We start from the raw sequence: 22660 nt of genomic DNA, 5'->3' as shown, positions 1-22660 counted from the left end.
TTATAAAATCTAAGAGGCAAACAGCCAGGTTTTGAGGGCCTTTCTAAAAGATAGCAAATTAGAGTTGCTTCGTAACAAAAAAGGCAGAGAGTTCCAGAGCTGAGGAGCCCGAAGCATAAAGGAACGACCTCCCAGTCGAGCCTTCCTCACACGGGGCACAACGGCAAGAAGCTGTGATCCTGATCTCAAAGATCGCGACGGGCAATATTGCTTAAGCCTCCTCTGCAGGTATTTAGCCCCAGTTGAGTAAAAGGCCTTGTGAGCAAGAGTCAGAGTTTTAAAAACTATCCGCTGTCGGATAGGCAGCCAATGAAGTGCCTGTAACAGGCCAGAAACATGCGCTCGCCTGTGCAAGCCAAAAATGGCGCGAGCCGCCGCATTTTGGACCACCTGCATCCGCTGCAGGAGGTATTCGGGTATTGGTTCTGCCAATGGAACAGCTGCTCTTGCCAGACCTCCTCGGAGTCCTGGACTTTTATCAGGCGGAAGGGGGGTTGTTTCTGTCAAGAAGAGAACAAGGGGTGTGGTGCGTATTACCTCTACACACATCTTGGCCTCCATTCTGTCCAGTGCGCAGTTATTTACATAATGATTGAAACCACATGTTTATAAATGAGTAGATATGGAAGACAGAAATGAGTTCCTCTCTGATCTTGCCGTGTAGATCAGCACCTAAACACATGTTGCCCGAAATGGCACAGACACTAAGGGGCCCATTAGGATGGCGGGCGGATTGCCCTCACCAGGCTGGCGGTAGCCACCGCCAGCCTGGGCGGAAAGACCGTCCGCCGCTTTTCCGCCCCAGTCGCCTTGCGACCAGGGCAGAACAGGTTTAATATGGTGGCGGTGTCTAATAGACACCGCCAGCCATATTATGATCGGCTGCTTTAGATGCCTTTCCGCGGCGGAAGGCATGCGGTCTTCACTCTGGGGGGCCCCTGCGGGCCCCCAGAGTGAAGGAGAGGTGGGGGGTGCACACGGGGGGGTACCTGTGGTACCCCCCTGCATTTACATAGACAAAGCAGCAGGCACCGCGCAGGGCCACTAATAATAGCGAGGAGTTTTGCTTCAGAACCCACATCTGTATCGCTGAGTTCACAGGGAAGGACAAGGTTAAATGGCAGCCTGCAAAGGAGGTTGATGTTTTCTCGTGTTTCCAAGAATCAGATGTATCCGCTGTTGGCTGCTGGCGGAGCTCGGACCCACCTCACCTAGGAGCAACTGAGCTCCAAGAGAGAGAGTCTGCTAGTTGGATTTTGGGATTTGTTTGCTGTTAGCTATTTACCATATTTGTTCATAAGCATTATTGGTATCCAGCTTTCAGTTATAGCAGAGAGGTCCAAAGCAGTCTATTATTTAAAGAACAGGATCGTCTCTATGGCTAGGCAGCTCGTGGGGGATATACCTGCTGCTCTCTGATTACAAATGGCCTCTTAATAGCAGTTTGGCCTGTGGCACTTGGAACACCTCTCGTTTCTCCCATACCCTTGACTTACTGGAAACAGGCGAAATGTCAGGGTAACATACAGACGGAAATGAATACTTCATAGGGATATCAAATTCCCAATTTTTCAAGGGATCCTCAGGATCCATCTCGGTCCTCCACACCCTGAATTACTGATGGCTGCGGCATCAGTGACTCCAGTGGTCGCGGTGGTACCGGGTCATTTTCCAGTCAACTCGTAAATGGTCCCTAAGACGGAACACACCCTGCCTTTTCTGATTGTGTTAGTAAAGAAGTAAAGAAGTTGACGGCTTAGGGGCATATCTATTTGGGGTGTGGCATTCCCCAAATAAATGCATTCTAGGATTGATTCTGGGGGCTCTGAGTCGGGTTTGCTATGTCTGCATTGGTTTTCTAGTTGTTCTGATTTCATGAAGAGGTTTATCTTGTCGAATGATTGGATCAGGAGCTTATATACATATATATATAGTGATCAGTTTACCAAAAAATTTTCACAATTGCATGCTCAGAAGTACTCCAATGGATGAAAATGTACTACTTTTTAGAATTTACAAAAATTGACAATAGGAGGCTTGGAAAGCTGCACCATGCTCAGGTTTCCAGCCATAACACTAGCAATCAAATACTCAAAGGATGATCGGAAGAGGGCTTGTTGAATTGGTTAAAATCCCGATTGGCACATTTAACTTGCATGTAAGTCCCTAGTACACAGTACCCTATGTGCCCAGGAGCTGTTGTGCCAGCACTAAAGTGACCAAGTAAAACATGAAAAAAGAAGAATTGGTGGACGGAATGCTGTACAATGTCAAACACTCACCCCAAGTCAGAAATCTTATAAAAATACAATAAATACACACCTGCTTCTGGAAAAACCTTTTTGAAATAATATATTTTTTGTTTTTGATTGATTTTGAAATAATTTTGAATTTAATTTCTTGATGTCATTGTCTAACATATTTGATTGATAAAAATTAGAGAAGTGTCGTGTGCAAATATATACCTTTGCGGGCACTTCTAATTAATATAATGAAGTATTTTCCTAGCTGATGCAAATTTGAAGTTAGCTTCATTAAATTTAATAAAGTAACCAAGTGTTTTCCATGGCACAGTCAGTCTTGCTACAGTGAAAACATGGGTTTGGTGCCTTTTTCAATGTGAGGACATGTAAAAATATCAAGTACATTTGTGACTTACTACTATTTAAAAGGAATGTCTAGGTGTGTTAAAAGGGTGATTCTAACAGTTAAAAATGGCAGTTTTAAAACTACCCAGTAGGCTACAGTGGCAAGGGAGGACCTGGCCTGGCAGTTCGGCCTGGACAGTTCCTGTGTGGAGTAGGGTCAAAACTGATTTGCATATATCAATGTCCAAACTAGAGTGGCATGATGGATAAAAAAACGATGGACTCAGGCACAGATCTCTGACTGGTGGTGAGTGTTTGACATTGTTCAGCATTCCATCCATCAATTGTTATTTTTTAATGTTTTACTTGGTCACTTTAGTGATGGCACAACAGCCCCTTTGAAAAATATCTTTTTGGAATATATATAAAAATACAATATCTACACACCTGCTTCTGAAAAATCCTTTTTCAAATAATATTTTTTTTGAAAATTAATCATAGGAAAAAGAGTTCCAAAGTTAGTACCTTGTTTTGAAAAATGAAGGTCAAATTCAAAGTCTCTCAGAACACCGTGTGCCAAAATCAAAAGTCAGTGGTAGGGCTTGGAGAAAACATGAACTCTTCTATGTCTGTTGACAAAAAACCATCTACCATTGCAGGTGAAAGTTGGATTACCTCATTTAGAAGATTAACCGCACATAGGTGTGAAGCATTACCGTCAGCGTTGGTCGCATTAGCAATGTTCGTATTGGATGGTACCTGCGTGCCTGTTTCCTCTCGTACCTCAGCAGTTGCAATTTGTGTCAGTGAGATCTCAATGAAAGCCGTCATCAGAATTGGTAGCCCCTGGGGACAACACAGAGCATGGGCCGTTACTGGTTCAAGCAAAGTATCAACATCCATTGGCATGACTGATGGGAGTGTGAGACATGTGTCTAACACGCATTGTTCTCTTCATAGCAGGCAGCGTAGAACAAGTAAGATGCAATCTTGCCAAATTGGTCTGAATGACAGAAACCAAGTGGTATTTAATTCTCGTAGACAAGGTAGTCCCAAAATATGGACGATGCGCTCACGACACTTCATCGCCAGTAGAGTTGTCTCCATGGAGAACGGGGTGTTGCTGGTGAATTGGCTTGCTATATTGCAGCAGTAGGAGAAAAATTAATATCCCTGCAACGAGTCCCAAAAGGAGGGGCAGTCCACCAAACACAGAGTGCACAAAGTTTGGAAATATTCCTAGGACTGCCTAAAAAGGTGCTAACAGTCCACAAAATACAGTCTTACATTTATGTACAATATCGCTCGTATCAGACATGTTTAAGATACGACTTAACATTTCTGAGAAATGTATAGAGCAGTTTGTAGTTAAGAGGGCATGTATCTCGACAGAAGTCCTTGCGACTTGTAGATCGCAAGGTTCTTTGGTCGAGGTTAGTGGCACAGTTTTTTGCAAAACAATGGCTTTCATCCTGCTTAGAGTATCAATTCGTATAGAAGAGATGTTCAGTGAAGGCTATAAAGGCGACTCCCTGTCTGTCTTGGTCTTAGGAAACAATACTTGCATACAGCAAGTGACCCTGTCTGACACAGTTACTAGATATGGTATACCTGGCAACATGCCACAGCAGCTGTGATAGTTCAACATGAGGTAACTTCCATTTTAAAGTTGTCCAAAAATTGGATCAATCACCGCAACTGGTGAACCTTGCAGGTGGCAGGATAAGTAGTTAGAGGAACCATCGCAGGCATATGAATGTCATGAATGAACCCCTAAGGAATAGATCTTCATGCATAATAAATGACTTCTTGGCAAAATCAATATCCAAGCAAAGGGAAGTCCCTAACGGCTTAAGAGTCTGTTTTTCCAAGAAATCGTTGTGACGTAGATGAACAGATGGAAGTAGCCATGCCTGTATTTGGGTAGCATGGGCTATGCCTAAATAAGGACAGGATTTCTATGCCTATATAAGGGCAATGCGAATTGTACCTATATAAGGGCATGAATCGGGAAATCCATACGGAATCTAAATCGACATACAACACCAACTGCATTTGAAACTGCCAAAAAACAGAATATTGGAAATAGATGGACTGCATGTATAGAGACCTTGGAAGATTTAATAGATGCAATAGATGAAAAAGATCATAAAAATATCATAAAGTATCTGAGAAACATGATACCACCCCCCTTTTGTACCACTTTGTTCGCCATAAGTTGGCAGTGTATGCTCAGACGTGAGTCCCTTGCTCACTTTGCCACTGGATTCAAGCAAGCCGGGCTGAAGACGGCTGTAATGCCAGAAACCGGTTCTCGGAAGCTTGTTTCCGGTCCAGGGAAGGCATGGCTTGGCAGTTCGGGCTGGACTGTTCCCATGAGGCACAGGGTCAGACTGATTTGCATATGGCCATGTCTGAACTGGGGTGGCAGAGTGGGCTAAAGAACGGTGATGAATTAAACCCAGATCTGTTGACTGGGTGTGAGTGTTTGATTGGTTCAGATGCTCCGTCCATCACCACCACCCCCTTTTGTAACACATTGTTCAGCATTCCATCCATCAATTGTTATTTTTTAATGTTTTACTTGGTCACTTTAGTGATGGCACAACAGCCCCTTTGAAAAATATCTTTTTGGAATATATATAAAAATACAATGGCTACACACCTGCTTCTGAAAAATCCTTTTTCAAATAACATATTTTTTTGAAAATTAATCATAGGAAAAAGAGTTCCAAAGTTAGTACCTTGTTTTGAAAAATGAAGGTCAAATTCAAAGTCTCTCAGAACACTGTGTGCCAAAATCAAAAGTCAGTGTTAGGGCTTGGAGAAAACATGAAATCTTCTATGTCTGTTGACAAAAAATCATCTACCATTGTAGGTGAAAGTTGGATTACCTCATTTAGAAGATTAACCGCACATACGTGTGAAGCATTGCCGTCAGCGTTGGTCGCATTAGCAATGTTCATTTTGGATGGTACCTGCGTGCCTGTTTCCTCTCGTACCTCAGCAGTTGCAATTTGTGTCAGTGAGATCTCAATGAATGCCGTTATCAGACTTGGTAGCCCCTGGGGACAGCACAGAGCATGGGCCGTTACCGGTTTAAGCAAAGTATCAACATGCATTGGCATGATTGATGGGAGTGTGAGACATGTGTCTAACTTGCATTCTTCTCTGCATAGCAGGCAGCGTAGAACACGTAAGATGCAATCTTGCCACATTGGTCTGAATGACAGAAACCAAGTGGTATTTAATTCTCGTAGACGAGGTAGTCCCAAAATTTGGACGATGCACTCACAACACTTCATCGCCAGTAGAGTTGTCTCCATGGAGAACTGGGTGTTGCTGGTGAGTTGGCTTGCCATTTTGCAGCAGTAGGAGCAAAAATAATATCCCTGCAACAAGTCCCAAAACGAGGGGCAGTCCACCAAACACAGAGTGCACGAAGTTTGGAAATATTCCTAGGACTGCTTGAAAAGGTGCTAACAGTCCAGAAAATACGGTCTTAAATATATGTACAATACCGCTCGTATCAGACATGTTTAAGATACGACTTAACATTTCTGAGAAAAATATAGGGCAGTTTGTAGTTAAGAGGGCATGTATCTCGGCAGAAGTCCTTGCGACTTGTAGATCGTAAGGTTCTTTGGTCAAGGTTAGTGGCACAGTTTTTTGCAAAAGAATGGCTTTCATCCTGCTTAGAGTATCAATTCGTATAGAAGAGATGTTCAGTGAAGGCCATTAAGGCGACTCCCTGTCTGTCTTGGTTTTAGGAAACAATACTTGCATACAGCAAGTGACCCTGGCTGACACAATTACTAGATATGGTATACCTGGCAACATGCCACAGCAGCTGTGATCATTCAACATGAGGTAACTTCCATTTTAAAGTTGTCCAAAAATTGGATCAATCACTGCAACTGGTGAACATTGCAGGTGGCAGGATAAGTAGTTAGAGGAACCATCTCAGGCATATGAACGTCATGAATGAAACCCTAAGGAATAGATATTCATTCATAATAAATGAGTTCTTGGCGAAATCAATATCCAAGCAAAGGGAAGTCCCTATCGGCTTAAGAGTCTGTTTTTCCAAGAAATCATTGTGACGTAGATGAAGGGATGGAAGTAGCCATGCCTGTATTTGGGTAGCATGGGCTATGCCTAAATAAGGACAGGATTCTATGCCTATATAAGGGCAATGCGAATTGTACCTATATAAGGGCATGAATCGGGAAATCCATACGGAATCTAAATCGACATACAACACCAACTGCATTTGAAACTGCCAAAAACGGAATATTGGAAATAGATGGGCTGCATGACTTTGGAAGATTTAATAGATGCAATAGATTTAAAAAGATCATAAAAATATCACAAAGTATCTGAGAAACATGGCTGGTGAAGGACTGAAAGAAATCATGAAAAAGAAACCACAAGAAGGTGAAGTAACATATGATCAAATCAAAAAAGCCTTAAAATGCAAGCATTCACCCAGTGTCAAATGTGGATTATGAAAGATAAATATTCAGTCAAGAACTCCAGAGACCAGGTGAAATCATTGATAAGTTTGTTGAGAGAATAGGTGGTCTAGTGAAGCACTATAAACTCAATTACTTTAATGACGAGAAAGCTACCCGCTTCAGAGTAATCAATATCTTTCAGATTCCTTTTGACGACAAATGTTGAAGGAAACTCTGAGATAACAACAAGTGCTCAAGGCTGCTTGCCCTGAAGAGCATGCTGATTGTCAAGTGACTGACATGGAGGCCCAAGGTACCCACAATCAGTCATGAGCATGAAAATAAGCCAAAGTACAATGCCAAGGGACATAAGGTGATATCTCCACAGAAAAAAAAACGTGTTACAGATGTGAATTGTCATTTCCAAAAGAAGGTAAACTTTCCTCCGCTGAACAGACATGTATCGCTGTGATAAAGTGAACCATTTCGTGATGACTTGCAGGTGAAGAGAAAAGTAAGTGTGTCACAGCGTGAAGACAAAATGTCCCACCAAATGGTACCTCAGTGACCTTCAATGCTCTCCCACAAGGCTAAGCGGTCCCATCAATTTAGGCAAATCGACACCAAACAAAGTCGATCTTCACCTAAATCATCAACAGAGTTACTTAGTATAAGTTCCAGTGAGACCTCTTACTAATGACAGTGAGTACTCATAGTTAAAAATTTAAGAGATGAACTTTCATTAACTCAAGAAGGCCACATTCTGCGAGGTACATGAATTGTCATTCCCTAGAGTCTCCAATAGCAAGTAATCCATGTTGCCAATGAGACATATCGACGATAAGTTGCCACTAAGAGAGTTCTCCGTTATCAAGGCTGGTTTCCGTATCTCGCAAAAAAGTCAAAAAGAATTGAAGACTTGTCACATATGGAACTGTCTCTCCTTTCCAGTTATTCAGCACCCTTTGAACATGTCAGTATTGCCACATCATGCGTGGGAGAAAATTTCTATTAATTTCTTTGGTCCTCTAGGGAATGGACATCACCTTATATTTATTGTTGATGAATACCCCTGTTTTCCATTGGTAGAAGACCTTTCAGCCACTACACATGAAAATGATATTAAATAAATTAGATGGAATCTTTGTGAATGGGGTGTACCTGCAATCTTAAAATCTGACAAAGGCCCACCTTTTAATAGTTGAGCATTCAAAGACCTTCTAAATTACCTCAATATAAAGCATCAAAAAAGCACTCCCCTGTGGCCCCAGGCCAAAGGTCTGGTAGAACGGTTCATGAGTACTTTCAAGATAGCAGTTCAGTGTGCTGCATTGTAGACGATCGACCTCATAGTTGTTTTGAACACTACTCTTCGATATTACCATTTGGCCCTTCGCTCAACAACAGGGGAAAGCCCTGCAACTCTCTTGTTTGAAAGAGCCATGATGACCAAGCTGCCCTAATAGTCCAAGAATGAGGAAGTTATTCATGCTATGAACTTTGGTCACAAACAGAAGATGAAAATATATGCTGACAGACGACGTCATGTAAAAGATGTCACCTTTACAAGAGGAGATCAAGTGCTTGTCAGACAACACATAAAAGGAAAAGTCTGATGCTCCTTTTGAGGCTGAACCTTTTACCATCACTAACACCAAAAGACACATGGTGACTGCCCAGCGTCATGAGAAGTCCCTTGCAAGAGATTTTTCCCATTTTCGGCATGTGGCCTATCACTCACCAAACATCGATGTCAATTTAGAGACTGGGTCCCAACAGACTGTTGATAATTCTGTGTCTGCTGATAATTCCATCTCACTTGTGCAGATCACTGACACTTTCCAGTGACCTGATCAGGACATGTGAAGCTGGATGCCACAGCACCCATTTGAAGAATTATAATTGCCTGTATATTTATGATTACAGGTGTATTTATGCATGTATTTATTTATTTATTTACTTATTTGTCTATTTTGGAAACTTTATTTAACAAAGCAGGAGATGTAGTGTCTTGTAAATAAAAGAAGTCTGGAACTCTTTTGGTTACGACTTGTCACGTAGACCTGTGATGTAAGCATTAGAGAGACGAGTTGAAGGCAGACTTAGACTGTTGAGTTCTAACTTACACGCAGCGGAATAAGGACGTGTTCAACTTCTCTCCGTTTGTGGCGGGGTTGTTGGCAAGTACCTGGGCTACAACATCCTTACAAATTATTAATCCACTTTCTCATTCTGGCTATCAAACTTTTCCATGTTTTTATTTCTTTAACAAACTCACAATGGGAATTTTCTCACATAGTGTGGGGGGGTCATTTTTCATTTTTTTACTGTCCCTCACTGCCAGGTATACCTAACGGTGAAGGGCAATTTTAAAAAAGCCTGCGACCATCCCCTCATAATATGGTGGGTGGATTACTTCTGACGGCGCCTACTCTGGCGGGCTGTTGGAGGATGTTTGACAACAACAAAGTAACTTTTACTCCATTGGCATAAAACTCTTGGGCTACCCAAGTCAAAATCGGTTGGACGGACCTTGTGTTTGGCAGACAGAGTAATCTGTCACTGTTGCAATGGAGTACATGTTCACCAAAATCTAAATCTGCCCCAGAGGCCCACATAAGGCAAATTAGTACTGACGCTGCTTGTCATGGAAACAGCCAAACCTTGGTCATCTCACCCATTCGCCATGCACCCAATTCTTTTTTAGTTGGGAAATTTGAGATTCACATCCACCAAATCTTACTGACTAAGCTATGCCCTGTGAGTACCAAAGTATTTTAAACTATCAATAGTTGTAGGACTATCATCAGTCAATTAATTTTAAGAGGAATACATTAATTGAGAAAATAAATTATCCCAGATCTGTAGTATGCATTCGGAAATGTCTGCTGCAATAGTGCATCAGTTAGGTTAACAAGCTCTGTCAAAAGGCAAACTGTAAAAGAGCATCTGGATATCGACAAACAGCTGCACAAGTTTCCAAATGTGGAAAGAAGTGCTTTAATCTCACCCGTGTGAGATAGAGAGAAATATGGGCTTAACCAAAGTCTTGAAAAGGAATAAATCAGGAACCTGACTGCATACAAACTCTAACCCATGCAGAGATGAGACAGATGGCTGATTCATCTAATCTGGGGAAGGGGGAAAATCACACCATTCAACCATAGCATGAGCATCCGTAAAAAAACATAAAAAGTTGAGATTTTATTGCAGTATATACATGGCTACAATTGATAGGGCCTGATTCACAAAGATAAATATATAAATCTGCATATTTACTCCTTCACATAGGTTTAACTATTCACTTCTTTGCAATTCACCATTTCAGAGTAAAGATTACATGTCTCGACACCCTTAAGTTAGGGGTGGGGCTTCCTATAACAGAATTTATGAGTGTAAAGTTTCTGTTAGTAATTATTCACCAGTTGGTGAAGATCTCCATATGGAAAAGGATAGGCAAATTAAAAATCTTTATTAATTTAAAAACATTAATTTAAAATATGAATGTAATATAAATTTAAATATATATTATTTACCTCGATATACTACTTTAAAAGTTTAACTTTGTTTTTTTAAATACGTTCGTTATTAAATGCAGAAATATATGATAATTATATATAATTTGTTATCATGTAAAAATCTCTCCCTGTGTACATATATGCATATATACACATATGGAAATTTAATGTAGATAAACACATTCAGATATATATATGGTGTTAAATATTAACATACAATTGCAAATGTTAAATGTTAATTTATTAATTTAACATCACTTCCACAGTGTGTTAGGGTTATTTCTCTGCCTCTATTTTTTGCAATAGCAATGTGTTTGTTGTAGTACCATTTGTTGGCAATGGGTGATTCATGACTTAATCCAGAGGCTTGGGGGCACAGGAACTATTCAGCCCATATGGCACCAACAGCCCTTTTTGTTGGAGGAGACAGGGCTTTCAACTTTAGACCTACTCTTCTCTTCCCTGTTGCATGCGACTTGCTGCCTGACTACTGGGGAACAGGATACACTCATCTTATATTGCACCACGAGCTGAAAGTAGTGAGGTTTTCTACCTCAGCACTTCACAGCATGCTTCTCTTCCCCGCTGTGTGGGAATTTATTAATTTAACATCAGTTTCACTGTGTGTTAGGTTCATTGTTTTCGATAGCAATGTTTGTGTTGTAGTACCATTTGTTGGCAATGGGTGATTCATGACTTAATCCAGAGACTTGGGGGCACAGGAACTCCTCAGCCCATATTGCACCAAGAGCAGTCTATGCTAGAGGAAGCAGACCTTTTAACTTGGGATACATAGGGCACCTCTTGCATCAAGGCGCTGCCCAGGTGAAGACCAGGTCAAGAATGGACCTGTCTGCAACTGTCAGAGCCCAGAGGAGGCTGGGCTATCCCTCCTGGGCTGAGTGTTTATTATTTCTACAATGGCCAAATGGAATGCCTCAATGATTTCCAGTGGCAACACTGGCCAAAAGGAAGGCCTCAATAATTTCCAATGGTGAGAATTCTACCACCTCACCCTTGATTACAAAACGTTTGACAGACTCAATGGGAATGATGAATAAGGAAACTAAATTGTAAAAGGTTGGGGTAGTGAGGAGCACAATAGTGGGCACATACCCTTACCACCTAGAACCAAATTACAAGGGGGACCTAAACAGTGGTATTTTTCCCAGATCACAGATAAAGCGTTGTGTGTTTATTGATTCTAACCTGCACTTACCACCACTTCATCATCCACCACGGGCAAAAAAACAGAAAGGGACTGTGTGGAAGAACCCATCCACAAAGGTGGTTGTTTCAATGAGAAAAACTCAAAATCAATAAGGGTCAGTAGACAACACTAGTGGTGGAATGCATCATTTGACTACCGACCCATATGCCCACCTGTGCCTGAATCAACATCACAGTTGGAAGCCTATAAAAAAACTCTTTTGAAATAGTTTTTGTAAAAGTACAGGACATCAACCTTCCATTAGCAAAAGTTACTGATGTGGTTGCCGGGTGAAAGGGTCAGGAATCTCTCAGGGCTAGGGGGGCTTGGAGTGTACGGAATAACTTCATGGCTCCTCCTGAAAAACAGGCAATCCCTGATGTAGTGGATGAGGCCACTATTGTCATATAGTTTGATGTGGAAGGATTATTGTGGGCAGGAGGGAATGAAAAGGGAGAAGGCAGCTGCTATTGAAGCCAATTTCAGAGATAGTCAGCCACTTTTAGTCTAGGCCCTATATTTGGTAACCTTCCAGCCAAGTTTTCGTTACAGCTATCCCAGGAAGACACCCTATATATGATTGTTATATAATGCCCCATCCCTCAGACCTGATCAGGTGACCACCTCTGAGACATAGCAGTTTGCTTTCATTTTTTGGGAGCTGACAGGTCCTGCCAAGTGAGAGCAAACAGAACTCTGCTTCCAGCAAGCGGGAACTGTCAAACTGCTTCTGCTTGCTGGAAGCAGAGTTTTTATCTGTTTCCCTGCCCGCTGTCATGCCGGCTGGGAAACAGATGAAACGATTGCTCCTGCACCCAGCAAGCTGCATATTTAGCAACTCCCTTCATGCTGGAGCAATGTAGGCTCCTGCAGAAGGCAGGGAGTGGACTGGGACTTTGGGGGTCTTGAGGCTCCCCCCTCAGTCCCCTTCATAGCACATTGGGTGCCATGGGTGGGCATCAATCCACTCGGAGTCAAGGGGGAAACAAAAAGGAGAGGCCGCCCCCCACTCACAACATTATAAACAGCAGAGGCCTCACCTGAATTACACTGAATCCTGACGTAAATGACAAAACAAGGGTTTTCAATACTCTATACTACTCTGATATGTCACAGTGTATCGCTAACTGTTCTTACTTTAAAGCAACAATTACTACCATCCAGGCTCAGTCCCACCTTCCACCAATGAAAAAATGTGAGGACAGAGAGAAAGTACCTCACGGTAGAACCACCAAAGGGGCTGCTGACTAACATTCGCCAGTTTCAGTGTTTATTCTCCTTTTAGAGAACCAAAACAAAACAAGTAGTGTAAAAAAGTGATAGTAAGACAGAGTAACCGTGCTTACTAATGTATGTGCGTGCCCATTGAACCCCAGTGAGAATTAGTGAACGTAATTCTCACCGTTAAAACCTGGTAGAGCTTACTGGCCAACCAACCTTTATTCCAAGCTGCAAGCCTTCCAAATTACAAATGGTTCACTTGAAACCATATTCAAATATTGCCAAAATTTTTTGTTGCTATACCATCTTCATCAATGCTAATCGGGGTTCAACTTTTTAATCTTCACTTCATATTTCATACTCGCTTAAAACCTGCAGGTTGTGGAATTACAGCATACCTGCAACCATCCTCACCTGGACCAACGTGTCACTAGATCACGTGTCCCCAGGAAGACCATTCACTATCTGGCCCCCGTGCCGCATCCCACCAGCGTGTTAGAAGCTCAAGCCATGGGTGGGCACCAGTGTGCACCTAGGGTGACATGGCCGGGCCACAGGGGATTGGAATTCCCAGGGCTGAAATTGACAAAGGGAGGGTGGCCGTGCAGCCCTCCTCTTTCATTGAATTATGGCTGGGCTCTGTGGGATGGGGTCCTGGGGCCATAATCTGCCAGGAGAGGGGCCACATGGGTTCTTCCCCCCTTGATTTGAGGCCGGGTCCCGGGGATGGGATCCCGGAGGCACAGCCCCCTCGCCCATTGAGTTGGCATTGAATTGACATTGCCAACAAACACAAGTTTGCTGGAGACATTTCCTTGTGGTCCATTATGCAGCTTTGGTGTAGAATAGACACTGGACATTTACCCAATGAGGTAGCACTTGCTAACTAACCAGTAGAAAGTACACCAACTGGGTAGAAATGTTGTGCAAAACTGTGGACTCTTGTCTGGCAAATGGGCAGGTGAGCTTCCATTGGGACCCTGATGCTCATTTCACAGAAATGAAACGTCAACAGGAAGCACTTACAAATATAAACATAGCAGGTGCCCCAATTGAAGCTCCACTACTGCAAAGGACAAATGATCCTAACTTCTGGGCTTGGCAAAGGTAAAGCAAATGCACTTTCTCTGCAGTTCCATATTGAAAGATGATCTGAAATGCTTCATGGAGGAGAATAAATCATAGATCTATTGGAGTGCAATCTGTAGTGGCTGTGATAAGTAGGTTCTTTCTTGCTCTTACCTGGTGAGAGCAGAGTCTATGGTTCTTCCTTTAAAATACTGAGTATTCAAATGTGCAAATCACTTGGAAGCTTCACTGTTTGGCCCTGCCCATCTTAGTAGTATGCAAAGGTCTACCTACCATTTGCCAGGATGATGGACAGCTTAACAAGCGGCCCCCCAACTCGTTTCCAGATGGTTTTGGTGATGCATTCTTGATGTCGAGGAATATAAGGCCATCTCCTCCAAACAAAGAAGCACTTGCTTCATATAGTTAAAAAGAAAGACCCTTCTTTGCCGGAGATTTACCTCTTTGTGGTATTGTTGTCTTCCAATAGGAGGATTGGTGTTATCACATATTTCTGAATAAAGACGCACGATGAATAATCATATTGCCGAGATGCACACAAAGTCACTGGAAACATTTCCTTGTGTTCCATTTAGCAGCTGTAGTGTAGAATACACATTGGAAATTTACCCAAAGAGGTAGCACTTAGTAATTAACCAGTAGAAAGTACTCTACTTCGATAGATATTTTGTGCAAAACTGTAGACTTTTGGTGGATAAAGGGGCAGGTGTGGTACTTTGTGGCTGAGTCACTCACACAGCTACGACACACCTATACAGCCACTTAGACACCCACTCAGGCACTCACACACCCACTGACAGACCCCCTCGGACACTGATACACCAACTCACAGACCCACTCAGACACTCACACACCAACTCACAGACCTGCTCAGACACTCTCACATACATTCATAAACCTACTCAGACACTTATGTATCCACTCACAGACATAATCAGACATTCTCGCACCCACTCACAAACCCACTGAGGTACTCATGTGCCCACTTACAGAACCACTCATACTCACTCACACCCATTCACAGACCTACTCACTCATATACTTGTGCTCTAACTCACAGACCCAAACAGCCACTCACAAACCCACTCACTGATCTATACAGCCACTTACACATACACTCTAAAAGGTTACAGGTTACATTTAAAAAAAACACTAATTCACTACAAAACACAAAGGTTACAGGAATGTTATTGTCAAGAAATAGCATTAAAAAACCTTGGAAATATACTGACAAAACCAAAGGTTACAGTGACATTATAGTGTGTATGAGTGGTTATATGGTTCTGTGTGTGGATGTATTAGGGGTCCTGTGGATGATGTTATCTGTGATGCAATCAGTAATGCCACTGACCATGTCTTGAGTGATGTAATATGTGGGGTCATAACCAGTGCCTTGGGGGCATAAGTTATAGATAGCTCAGCTAACTATAACTGCTGGATTTCACTGGTTTTGTATGAGTGAAATCTGAGCCTAACTATAACATCCCAGTAACTGTCATGGTCATCACAAATAGGGGACACTTCCCTCACAAACCTCCTACACCAGCCCCTTTGCTTTATACAGGCTTGAATGGAGTGAGAGTGTGATTCTACAGGAGGGGTGGCCTACAATAACAACGGGCCACCATTCCTGTAGATCCACATCACCTGCATGGGGGAGGAGCTTGAAACATTTCAGTCAACACCCCTTCAGATTGGGCCAGTGCTTGTCAATCTTCCATGACACCGAAGGAGATTAGCCTGAATAGCTCTTTTCCTGTTCTCTGGACTTCTATGCCACCACGGGAGAAGTGCTTGAGAATATCCCGTTTGATTGCACTCCCGCCGTTTTCTATGCTCTATATGCAGCGACGTGAGAACCGCAGCACTGCGATCAGCGTGTACCCTTGATCAGCCTCTGCTTCGCTTCCTGCTGCCGGCTTTGGTGCTGCAGCAGTAAGTGACTCCTGAGGTGGGGACAGAAGGCACAGACATTTCTATAGGCAACGCATTCTACCACCCATGCAGTTTAGTGCGGGACGCGCTTGCCATCTCAGCCTTCCTAAGCTCGCATGCACAGAGAGTTGCATGCGAGCCGATATTGTTTGTTTTTTTCTTTTTGCCCGCACGGAGTGTGCGGCGCTCAACAGCCCTGACTTGTCTTCGGGTTAACACGCACGGAGAGCTGCGTGGTTAAACATTTCCACCATTTGGAGACTGTATTCTCTAAAACGTGGAGGGACAGATCCAAGACGTTCATGGCACTTACAGCCTCCTTCTCCTTCTGTAACAGGCAGAGTAGGAGAGCAACTCTACTGAAACACTTGTATGCCTAATAGGTGTTATAGCTGTTTATTCTTTAGTTATTTTCGAGACTGTCTCTTGGAGTAGGTACTCCTTATTCTCAAACTGTTTTCCTGAGTTATTCCTCGAGAGTAAAGTATTATTTTTGATATCCTATCCCTTCAAGCCCAGTGGGAGTGGAATATACGTGAGTGGCGTGTACGGGCAAATACATATGACATAAACTGTTTGCACATAGGTTTATTTTGCATGTTAAACGCACCCTCTTTCTTTCTCTTTCTCTCACAGGGTCTCCTGCTACCAGGTGTGCTTTGTAGCTAGAAGTGCGAACAGGAGAGGCCTTATCGTGTGTCCCACAAGGGTTTATTATTTTATCCCTTTCCCTTTTCCCCTGTGGGCGGTCTTGCAGGAGAGTTATTATCTCATCCCTCTGTGGGTTTGCACGGGGGGAGTGGGGAAACACAGCATTGCCCCTGCTGGTTTGTTACGGAAAGTTAGTGACTTGTGGTATCTGCTAACCTGACAGTAAACGTTGTTTTTTTCAGTGGCTATATATATATATATATTATTCAGGAAAACAATGGTCCTTAGAAAAAGGAATTTTTCAGTACAATATCACATATAGACTCCAATAAGTACTATATCTCAAAGATTTTCAGTGCCCAGCCGGGCCTGAATTTTAATTACAAGTGTAAAAAGTATATACAGTGACCATGAGGTCTGATTTAGGAATTGATAGGGTACAAGCCTGCACCTATCCAAAGTACATTCGAACAGAGTTCGAGGAAAGGAAGATAAGGATAAACAAAGAGAAAGCAAAGAAGTTCAGGCAAAAAGAACATGGGAGCCAAATGTCCCTTGCATCATTGGTAACATTCACACGCAATTAAGGACAAACAATAACTGTAACAAATTTTGCATAATAGACAGGTTACAGAATTGTCAAAAAAGTGTCGACGGCGTTTCGATCCCCCGGCTCCTATAGAACTGGGATCATCATCAGGACTTTCTAATTTATTGCCTGTAAGAACTTTTGTCATAAGCCTGTTTAGAGTAAAAGGTGGGAGGAAAGAAAGAAAATTCTTTTTACATATAGCGCACTTAGTTCAGGACTTTTTCATTTCAGACAATATTTCTTGTAATATATGTTGAGGGCTACAAACAAGTGGGCGGACCAATCATGAGGGCAACCCGTGGCGGGTGAGTAGTGGCCTCATGCAGACACACTGTGTGACAAAACGGCGCAATATTGTGAGTGTGAGTGAAGTATATACTTTGAGGTGTTACCGCTTGTGCATACCGGCAGTGAAGCACTCGTGGCGAGTTCGTAATGTAGCTAACGTGCTACCGTATGACCATAATAATCGATTGTTGAACATACCTTATGGCGCAAGGATTACTCTGTTGTGCCGAGTTGGAGTGAGCAAAAGTGCACAATGTCTAAGGATCAAAGGACAGGGGTCAGTGCCGTGTTGAGCCGTTTGTGTCAAAATAAATAAGTGGACTAAGGTGCCTAAGATTACCTCCGTGAGGACTCGGTAAGCCTCAACCTTGCGGAGCGCGAATTGCTCCCTTGCAGCGAGGTGGTCCAGTGCCTGGGGATTTAAGGGGACAAATAAGTTTCGTGGTGGGCCGTAAAGTCGTGCCTAATGGTGGTATAAATTGCTGGAAATTATATACCTCCGTATCCTGTTGACGGGCAAACTGGAATCCGTCTCTATATTTCGTCCATGCCACAGATATAATAGATTTGGGTCTCGTGGGGCAGCGTAATAAACTGCGCACTCTGTAAAAAACAGGGATTACTTGTGGTAATCTATTGAGAAATGGTGCAGGCGGGGCCAGAGGGGGCATGAGTGCGCTCTTACCTTTCAGTAGCAGAGAATGCTGCTTTGCTCTCCAGTCGAGCAGAATCCTACTAGATGGGCACTGAAAATCTTTGAGATATAGTACTTATTGGAGTCTATATGTGATATTGTACTGAAAAATTCCTTTTTCTAAGGACCATTGTTTTCCTGAATAATCTATTGCCCAAGGTCCTTGGTACTTATTTGGGTCCCCTTGTTTTTTGAAAAAAAAATATATATATATATTCACTAAAAAAACACAGGTTTCAGGGACGTTATAGTTAGTTGGACATTTCACTTGTACAAAACCAGATTCATTTGGCCGTTATAGTTAGTTGAGCTAACTATAACTCGCGCCCCCGCAATACACTGCTGATAATGTCACATATTACATAAATCATGACATGGTCAGTGAAATCCCTAATGACATTACTGATGACATCTCAATTGACATTACTGATGACATCACTGATGACATCATCCACATGATAATCTGATGCGCCTCCTCAAACCCTAATAAAAGCTTTGATACACCCACTCTAAAATACAGACTACCATTTTCGTAACCATCGACACACCAATACCAGTTACTACATATGCACTTACTGATTCCTAGGTCTACACACACATCCTTTCATTCACCCATACAGTCACTCATACATGCAGTCACTCATCAATACAACACTATCATATGCACTCACACACCGCCACTCATCCATAGAGTTACTCACACACCTAGTCAGTCATGCAAATAATCAATCACACTCGCATTTACTCACCTATAGATGTTATACACTCACCACCTCACTTGTTCATATAGATACTAACACATACAATCCCTGATACAAGCACACACTCATCCATACAGCCACTCTCATAATCACCTACTCTCACATAGTCATTTATATTCTCCAACACTCACATATACTGCCTTTCACATATGAAGTTACTCACATATATACCACTGAGACAACTATTCACTCACCAAAATACCCATACACACACTCACCCACCCATACAGCCCTTCACACATGCCGTCTTGAACCCATACACCCAGTGAATCACCCACTCACACATCTATGCACAGAGTCACACACTCCCGACCAACCCACACAGACACTCAGGCACTCATACAACCAATCAATAACCCATATAGACACTCATGTAGCTACTCACCAACCCATGCAGCCACTTACACACCAACTAACCGACTGATACAGAGATTCACACAGTTTAGTCGCTAACCCATGCATTCAGTAAGACACATTTAATCACTCACTTATACAGTCAGTCACGTACCTACTAAATCATCCATTCAGACACTCATACACCCACTCATACTTCAATACACCTTGGCATTTATATATATATAAAACATATTTAAACTTTGCAGAAGCACACAGTAACTGGATGATGTAATCAGTGATGTCATTTGAGATGTCATCAGTGATGTCACTGACCATGTCATGAATGATGTAATATGTGATGTCATCAGCAGTGCATTTCGGCGGTGCTAGGTATAGTTAGCTCAACTAACTATAACGGCCAAAATTCTCTGGTTTTGTACAAGTGAAATGTCCAACTAACCATAACCTCCCTGAAACCTGTGATTTTTTCAGTGAATTTCTAAGGTTTTTTAAATACTAATTTCTAACTATAACATAGCAGTCACGTTTGCAGAGTGGTGGACAAAGGTGAGCGTGGCCTTCAAACACCTTTTAGCAATCCCACTGTGTTGGATTTATTGGAGGTAACGGAAGGGGTAGTTAGCCCCTAAAGTAAACCTTGGTGGCCAACTACCACTTCTATTTCCGCCAGTAAGTCCCACACAGCAGGATTGTGAACTTTTTATACCAGGCCCCGCCCCCTCCCTGCACCACCATGCAAACACCCCCCCTGGCGTGTTGTAAGTTGGGGGATTAAGTCTCCTTGAATCCTGAGGGTCCCTGGGGGCCAACTAGACCACCAGGCACCTCAAGTAAGCGCAATATAGCTGCATTGCAGAGAGGTGTAAAAAGGGCCATTGCCTCGGACCACCTCTCTGCAAGGCAGCTCTGTGGCGGTAGCATCTTTTGACTTGTCTATAACTTTGGCGGTGTTTGATCAATTGGAATCTGTCAAGACAGGCTACGTCGTCCCTTACCTTGTCCTGTAACAGAAGCCTCTTGGATGACGTAGATGATTTCGCAGAGACGCAAGAGACCAACTTCCCAAACTACTAACTAAAAACTTACTGAACTTTATTCACAGCAAGTTTTAAACTAGAAATAGGGGAGGAGGGCCGGTACTGGACGTTGAGTGGTTGATTGGTTCTTGCTGTCGACCTGCGAAACAACAAGTACCAAAGGTATTACTTTGAAGCTAACCAAATTTTCTCCTAACTATACTAAAGACTAAAACATTGGCTTTCCTAACCTAAACAGTTTTGAGTGTGAGTGTGTTGTTGTTCTCTAAAAGCGCCTACCTGCGATCAGTGTTGTCTTGTCTTCGTCCAGTATTTCTTTGTCTTGTCTTGTCCTGATGGTCAAGGCGTCAGATAACTTCTGGTTGCTTGTCAAGAGGTGTCTTTTCATGAGTCTTGGCTTTGAGGGCTACAAAACAAGAGACCAATTATAGGTTACAGAGTAGAGGTGTCTTGACCAAATAACATTACCAAAAGTATCTTTCTTTCACATCACAGACCACTGATATGATTTCTAGGTTTAAACAAAAGCGAAGGTTTGCACATTTAAACTAGAACCATCATGCGCTAAATCATTAGAAATAAACAGAGATCCCTCTTGACATCACAATAACTTCTTGTAATGCAACTATTTTTAAAAGACAATCCTGTCAACAACGCTTCCTTAGGAATCCATTTATTCCCAGCACTAAAGTCTCATCTCCCTCTTTAACATCTATATGTCCCCTTTGGCGGTGCTGGCGGAGGCTTGTGGCGCCCAGATTGTCTCTTACGCCGATGACACCCAGCTTCTCTTCACCTGTGGCAAGAACAGGGACTTTGATGGAGAGCTTATTAAGTACTGCTTGGGTGCTGTGTTCGGCTGGTTTCATATAAACCAGCTGAAATGCAACCCAGATAAATCTGAGGTCCTTTTTTTTGGGTGTCCTCCTGACCCCTGTTGGAGGTCCTGGTGGCCGGCCGATATTCACCCCCCTTCTGCGGAGACGGGGATGGCAAAGAATCTGGGAGTCAAGTTGGACACCGGTCTGTCCCTTAAACCACAGATCCTGGGCCTGGTAGGACAATGCTTCATGATACTGAGAATGATCAGGAAATTCCTTCCTCTTCTATCCATTGCCCACAGGAAAAGCACAGTGCAGGCTTTGGTAGGTTCCAGGCTTGACTACGCTAACGTACTCTACCTTGGCCTCCCTGATTATCTTCTCTCGAGTCTGCAGGTGGTGCAGAACTCGGCCGCTCGTGCCATCTTCGGCCTCGGCCGGAGGTCTCACGTTGGGGGCCTGCTGAAATCCCTCCACTGGCTTCCGATACGGAAACGCATCGAGTTCAAGACGTTGACCTTGGCATTTAAGGCACTCGATGGCTCTGGTGCAGGTTACCTAAGGAAGCGGTTGGGATTTCACACCCCATCCAGAGCACTTCGCTCTGCGCCCCTTTCACTGGCTACTGTCCCGGCAGTCAGGCGCGCTCGTATCGGGGGTCGCTCTTTTGGATACCTTGCTCCCCGAGCCTGGAATGCACTGCCACTGTCACTTAGGAAATGCGTGACCCTTTTGTCCTTTAGGAAGGAGTTGAAGACGTGGCTGTTCTGCAATTAACTCCCCTCGGCCGTGATGGTTGTGTTGTGTTGGGTCTGATAGCGCCGGGACACTCGGTCCGAGTAGCTGAGCGCTTAATAAAACTTTTATAACATAACATAACATAACATCTGTCTTCTTTCCTCTGTTTTCTAAGAAAGAATAGTCCAAAAATTGTCCTTGACCTTTCTTGCGAAGGGCGCCTTGTAAAATATTTAAGAAATGTACTTAACTTTCCTTTTCTTTTCTTTGCAGGTTTCGGAAGTGAAGAGTAATCGCCGAAGAGATTGCTGGCTGCAGGTTTTCAGTCCGTCCAGGCTCCCAGACGCGATCCCTCTCCAAAGCAAGGCAGAAGGCAAAGCGTCTTCTGGAAGGCTGGGTGCGGTGTAAATAGGGGACCGCGCCCAGCCGCGCACAAGAAACGTGCCTGCGTACCGAGCCGAGTTCCAGAATAAGGGTACTTTACCTGCATAACAGCCGGCATCTTCACTCCCAGGCAAAGGCTTCCTTAATGATACACTTGGCCTCACAAGGATACACGAAAGGCAGTACAATTAGTATCATGAAAGAAATGACGAAAATTACAAAGAAATACACATGTGAAAGGAATTAAAGGTTACATCACACAATTCACACTGATGCTTGATGCGTGCTGGGTGCACGGGTGAGGGGTGGGTTTTTTAAG

The sequence above is a fragment of the Lissotriton helveticus genome, chromosome 6, assembly GCF_964261635.1.
Source record: "Lissotriton helveticus chromosome 6, aLisHel1.1, whole genome shotgun sequence".
In the NCBI taxonomy this organism is placed as follows: domain Eukaryota; kingdom Metazoa; phylum Chordata; class Amphibia; order Caudata; family Salamandridae; genus Lissotriton; species Lissotriton helveticus.
The sequence above is the reverse complement of the archived record's forward strand: the minus strand, read 5'-3'. Positions refer to the sequence as shown.